Here is a 7,180-nt window from a genome sequence, read left to right as displayed (position 1 = left end):
TCGATTTCATAAAGAATTTGTTGTAGGTTGATATTGTTTTGGATTTTCTCCCTTTTTAAATTGGTTTTTAAAGGTAAGTTTTCCTGAGGTTCATACCAATGGTATCAAAGAAAGCGACCCTTACACGAAAGGGTCAATCTAGTGCCAAAGTAAAGCCACGAGGAAAGATCTACCTACTCCTACATAGAGACCGTGGAGCAAAGTGAAGCCACTTACAAAGGGCTAACTGATCTTGAGTGAGCCACCGTGCATATTAGTTCAAAAGCATGGTGGTCTATTATGATCTCATATCAATTATATGAGGGGTAATCCCAAATTATTTCCGTAAGGGATTTGATATTGTTGATATGGTTTTTGGTTCCTTCACTCAATAAGATGGGTTCACATGAGGTTCATATTTGTAGTATTAGAGCAGTTAACCATCGGTTCTAACCTTCACACAGAAGGGCAACCTATTGCCATAGTGAAGCCGCCAGGAAAGGGATGCATGATTATAAGTGGGCTAACATGTACGTCAGTTCGAAAGCGTGGTTGTCTATTATAATCCCCATATCAGTTATATGGGGTTGATCTCACATCGATTTTGTAAGGTCTCATTTGTTTAGAGGAGTTTTGATAGAGTGAGATTTAAGGAATGAAAAAATTGTACTTATTTTTTTCATTCCTATGGGAAATTGAAGTGTCTAGTTACCTGGGGTGTAAAAGTTATTAGATAACTTTTTTTTCTTGTCTGTTGAGCTGTTCTCTGTTCCGATCCTTCCCTTCTAAAGTCCCACCAAATTATTGGGACTCTTGCGTTATTCACATAATGAAAAAGTCTATTTTATGTGCCCCATAATATTCTCTCCCTTTCCTCATGGAGCCAACTAAGTTTTTGCATTGTTCGTGAATGAAAAATTTTACTTTTTTTCTCCCACTTCTCATTATTGTTTTTCACCCCCCGATGGAATCCATTTTGTCAGGTATTTCCATTCCATACTCCCCTCTAAATATGGGGCCTAAGGGATTTGATGTGGGTTATATGGTCTTGGGTTCCCTCACCTTATTTTTAACGACAACTTCTCTTGAGATTCATATAAATGCTATCACAGCAATCGACCCTCATTCTAAATCCTCGTATGGAAGATCGACTAGTTTCCAATGTGAAACCATTAGGAAAGGGCTACTTGTTGTTGGGAATAGACTCTAGAGAAGATTGGAGTAGCTTAGAAATTAAATGGCTGCCTGATCTGGAGTGAACTATTACGAATTTGCCAATAGACCACTGCCATCCCATTCTTGAGTGAGCTGGAGCGCAGTCATCTTATCCATTGAACTAGCTAGAATCTATTGCTTCGGGTTGAGACACTAAAAGAAAAGGACTGGGAAAAGAGGTGGCATAGGAACCACGAGACTCAGGAGGGAGAAAGATGATGTATGGGATACGAGATCCTCATAGTAGGCTGGACCAAGTTGAGAGAGGGTAGCCTGACGTCGGTTTAGAAGCGTGATGGTCTGTTATGAGCACATATAAGTTATACATAGGTTGAACCCACATCGGTTCCCTAAGTGACATCGGTTGATATGGTCTTGGGAGTCCCTCACCTTATAAGCCAGTTTTTAGGGCGAGTTATCCTGAAGTTCGTATTAGTGATATTATAGCAATCGGCCCTCAGTCCCAAACCTTGCACGAAAGGGCTGGTGCCAAAGTGAAGCCACTAGGAAAGGGTTACATGCCACCAGACAGAGATACTGATGCAGAGTGGAGCTGCATAGAAAGGAATTTTTTATCCTGAGTAGGCCACTGTGTATGTCAATTTGGAAGCATAATAGTATGTTATGATCCCATATCAATCATATAGGGTTGATCTCACGACAGTTTTGTAAAGAGTCTGATTTGGGTTAATATGGCCTTGGGTTTCCTTACTTTATAAGCCGGTTTTTAGGGACTAGTTCTTCTGAGGTTTGTATCAATTTGTTAGGATCCCATATCAGTCATATGTGTGCTGATCCCACACAAAGTTTGTAAGGTATTTAATGTGGGTTGAATGGTCTTAATTGGATTTTCTCACTTAATAAGGCAGTATTTAGAGGAGAGTTCTCTTAAGGTTCGTATACGTGGTATCAATGTGCGCGGTCAATACTCGGTCGCTATCCTCGCTCAGAAGGGATGACTTGGTGCCCAAGTGAAGTCTCTAGAAAAGGGCTATCTGTCGAGCAGAGACCCTAAGCAAAGTAGAGCTGCTTGGAAATGGCTACTTAATCTATAGTGGGCCCCTGTGGACATCGGTTCAAAAGCGTTGTGGTTTGTTGCAATCCCATATCAGTCATATGGGAGATTAATCCCACATCAATTCCATAAGGCCCTGTTTGTTTAGAGGAAAAGGTGGGGTGGTATTGTTGGGAAGATGAGACCCACATGTTGGTGGGGTTTTGTTGGATGTAAAAATGTTGAGGTAAAGTTGAGGTAAAGTAACTTTTTCAATGAACAGTAACCATTTGGTGGGACTTTAGATAGAAAATGAGTGGGATTTTCAAGTGCCACATCAATAGACAAAGCAATTATTGATGTCCTCCGAGCATTGGTAAGTTCACCACCCCAAATTAACCAAACAAGGTTGGGTTGGGATTTTGAAGTGCCACATCAGCATTTTCCCACCCCACCTAAGTCCTCTCTAAACAAATGGGGCCTATCTTTGGGATTTGATGTGGGTTCATATGGTCTTGGGTTTTCTCACTTTATGAGCCAATTTTAGGGGCGAGTTTCTTGAGGTTCATATCAGTATGTTATGATCATTTATTAGTTATATGGTTCAGTAATGATTTGTTGTGGGTTGATATGGTCTTGGGCTCCCTCACCTTATAAGTTGGTTTTTAGGGTCAAATTCTCCTCAAGTTTATATCAGGGTACCAGAGTAGCTGACCCTCGGTTCTAACTCTCGCATGGAAGGGGTGACTTAGGGAAAGAGTGAAGCCACTATTAAAGGGTTACCTACCGTTAGGTAAAGGCCATGGAGCAAAGCTTGAGCCGCTTAAAAATGGCTACTTGAACCAGAGTGGGCCATGTGGATGTCAGTTTGGAAGCGTAATGGTCTGTTATGATCTCATATCAGTCATATGAGGGCTGATATGGTCTTGGGTTCCCTCATCTTATAAGCCAATTTGTAGGGGAGAGTTCTTTTGAGGTTCCTATAAAAGTACAAAGATATCCACAAAAAGATTTGAACCAGTGGATAATAGATGTCTCCCAAGTGAATACTTGTGCAGCACATGGTTTGCGATTAGGGTTTCAGGAAATCGTTATGGTTTATTGGAGAACTAATGCTTCAACTTCTTGAGTTGTTTGTGGTGCCTTTGAGAGCCACCTTTGATGTTATTGCTATTTACGCAACGCAACTTCGGTTGAACAAATTTCTTAGCATCACCTCTATTTATTTTTATCCAAAAGGTTATGAAATTCTATAGAATCTTTATTTTATCTACTATAATTTTACTGAACTTGATCAAGCTTGTAACACATTATTGATATGTTAGCATCCAAAATATGTAATAGCTCCTTGCCTCCTTGCCAATGTGGTTTAGGTTTTTAAGATATATCACACTTGGGCCCATACCCTTTTTTCAATCCAATTTTTTGTTTTCTGAAATATTTAGAAACTATTCATATAAACTCTAACAAAAACATGATTTAAAAAAAAAAATCAAATCAAATCAATTCGGATTTGATCCTTAAAAAAAAAAAAAAAAAAAAAAATCAGAATTGAAGCAAATTGTGATGTCTTAGGCAAAGAAAAAAGATGGAGTGGCATAAGAAGTAAGAAACGAAATGAAGCAATAAATCTTATAAGAAATCAATAAATCCTTATTACACTATATATCCATTTATCTTCTCTGCAAAAATTGATATATCACTGTTTACCGGTTTCCAGCGCCAGGACTTGGACCAGTCTCATTTTGATTGATATCCTCAAACAATCTCAGAGCACGAAGTGTCATAGATGGATGATGAGTCAGCGCTGTTCTTGGCCCAGATTTCATTACTACTGCTGCTCGGCCGGCAGATAGATTACTCGGAAACTTGCAGGAGATGATGTTGTCATCGTTGTTGATGCAGCCGTGATGCTTCATTACAACACCTAATGGTCGAGCCCGTACTGTTAAGGATGAGTAGTAGAAGATGATATTGGAGCAGAAGAAGAGAACAATTATTTGCAGGAGAAAAGAGTGTTGAGGGTTGAACCTTGTGGCCATGAAATGTTGTAGTTTTTGGGATCGTGTAACATTACAAGTCTTTAATTTCTTCTTTGATATATAGCAGGAATTAATAATGTCAATAGGGTTTTACATTTTTGTACATTTATATATTAGTAGATAGATAGATAGATAGATAGATAAGATAATTGACTATAGAACGTGAAGAACTGTCTTATGGGATTAGGTACGGTTTAAGAGAGTCCCAAGTTTGGACTTTGTAGAAGTAAGAACTTTAAGGGATGGAGGGGCACACCATGCGCACCAGCCAATGAGAGCATACATGGTAGTCATTTCGGCCCCTGTTGTGCGTGGGTGTGGCCCCTGCGTCCCACATAGATAACATTTTCCCATGAAATATTTAGAAAAAACCTGTGCAACGTGAGGGAAGGCTATGATTATTAAAAATGCATTGTCAATGAATTTAATAAAAATAAATAAAAATGAAAAATATATGGTTTAGATTATATATATAATTTAGGGGAGAGGGTTCCCTACACTGTCCGAGTGGGCGAATAAGGGAACCACTTTAGAATCTAAAAAAAAGGAAAGGGACATTTATGGCATATCATCCTTCACATGAATAAGTGATATGTAAGGGGGGTGTGCCAATGTGCAATTGCACTTTTGAGCTGACGTTGTACAAAACTGTAAAAGAGCTATCCAGATCCTCTACTGTCAAGCTGCCCGGCCTGTAGGACCGTGCAGCCAAGACACGGTGAGGCATGCAATGATCGCCTTACCCCCACTTGGGCAAGGTGCTCAGACAAGGGTAAGGCAGTAATTGCATACCTCATCGTGTCTTGATAGCATGGTCCTGCCGAGCAGCTCGACAGTAGAGGATCCAAATTGGTGAAAGAGAGAGAGATGGAGAATTGTTTATTTGTAAGCTAAATTTATTTAATTAACTAACTAACTTAAAAAAAATAAAGTCTTTGGGTTGGCATCCAAAATCTTTTGAACTAGGGTAATGAGAACTCAAAGAAAACTTGGTGAAACATTGCAGGAAACACCGCATCGTTTAACATATAGATATAGTAGGAAGAAGGTTCTCTAAGAAAATGGTATAGGGGAGTGCACCAATAAGGTGTGATAAAATGATTCCATACAAAAGAGGGCAGCAAGGTAATTTCATGAGAGAGAAAGAGGGTGCTAGTGTATCCTCCTCCCCTAAAGATGACACACCCTTGGTGTATGAAGGAGCAAACACAGCTAACACTGAAACATTGACTTTCCTCTTTTGTTTGATTGGGATCTCTGTATGTGGAGTGCTAACCGAGTGAAATCTATGTTAGATTTCACTTAATTTATATCAAAATTTTCGATTTCTTTAATGTATGAACTGGCACCATGAGATGAGTAAGATTAATGGACCAACACATGTTTGAGCCCCACCATGTTTTAGTATTTGTACACACAGCTAGCTGTGCCAATTGTACCTTTTTTTTTTTTTTTTTTTTTTTTTTTTCTCTAGTCTATTATATAAATTCCCAAATGATTTTATTAAAAACCATTACCAACTATCCATCTTCTTATTTTATCAAAATAAAAAACTATCCATCTTCTTAGTCTGCTTATTATACTTAATTTACTATATACTATAGCAATGACCAAATAAAAGAAATAAGGGAGATAGAACGATACTTGGTCATATGTAGTGCACGGTCGCTACGCCCCCCCCCCCCCCGGACGTAGGGTTGCATGAAATGACCACCATATTCCCATGGAATGGCAGATATTTTTGAGGGTACGACGATCATTTGTGCAGTCCTATGTTTAGACACAGGGGCCACACTCCGCATTCTATACAAGAGTGTGGCCAACGCCAGCATTCCCATGAGTCTATCTCTTTCTTCCTTAAAACAAGGTGAGAGAGGTTTCTTTTCACACAAAGAAGAGAGAGATAGACTCATGGGCCACACTCCCAGACTTCGGACGAAGATCTTTTTCCCTAAATAATAAGCAGGTCTATTGTTTAATAAGTGCAGCGGTGGAAGGATGATATTATCAATTCGATCATGACTACGAAAGGTAGGGTTGAATGGTTGATCCAATCTTTAATTCCGCATCCTAAAATCAGGACCGTTGGATGGTCTCTCTACTCTCCTTTCAGTTTGGACCGTTGATTAGAATGGGAGGAGGATACAAAAGGAGTAACGGAATTTCCGGGGGTGACATGTGGGAATTAGATAAAATAGTTCCTCTTCAATAAAAGAGCCGTTATTTTGGCAACTGGCGCCAGTTATATTTTGGGGTATTTATTATCACTATCCTACATTTATCCTATATTTATTAAGCCTATATTTATTAAAACTATCCTATCTTAAACTTCTTTTCTGAAACTACCCTGCTTTTATACTTTTACATCTCCTTCTACCCTCATATTTTTAAATACCCAGATTACCCTTCCTTTTCACCTAGTAAGCTGCTAATCTGTTTAACCTACTATTATTTTATTTTTTACTATTTTTGTCATTAAAATAGTAAAAAATAAAAGCACCCACCAGCTTCTTCTCTCTCCCCGTTTTTTATCTATTCGGTTTGTTTTTTTCTTCAATTTTTTTATTTAATTACTTTTTTATTCAACATTTCATCCTCATCATTCTTCTTTGAACAAATCAACCTGATTCTCACCGTGATCCAATTCTTCTCCTTCGTCTCCATTATAGATGCGTTCCCTTCTTTGAAACCAATCAATCTTTCATGGATTCTCAACTGAAATCGCCAAGAAGGCAGAGACAATCCGATGATTGATCTTGTGTCGTTCTATCCCGTGGCTGCGAGGTTGAGGAGAGATAAAGATGGTCGTGTAGAGATCAATTGTAATGGAGAGGGAGGGTTGCCTTCTGCTTCTGCGAATATGAAGAGGGAGAAGAAGAGTGACGAATTGAGAATCGTGTTGTAGGTTAATAAAAAATAAAAAATACGGAAAGATAAATTGAATAAAAAG

The sequence above is a fragment of the Telopea speciosissima genome, chromosome 8 (genome assembly GCF_018873765.1).
Source record: "Telopea speciosissima isolate NSW1024214 ecotype Mountain lineage chromosome 8, Tspe_v1, whole genome shotgun sequence".
NCBI classification, from domain to species: Eukaryota; Viridiplantae; Streptophyta; class Magnoliopsida; order Proteales; family Proteaceae; genus Telopea; species Telopea speciosissima.
Note: the sequence above shows the minus strand (reverse complement) of the source record.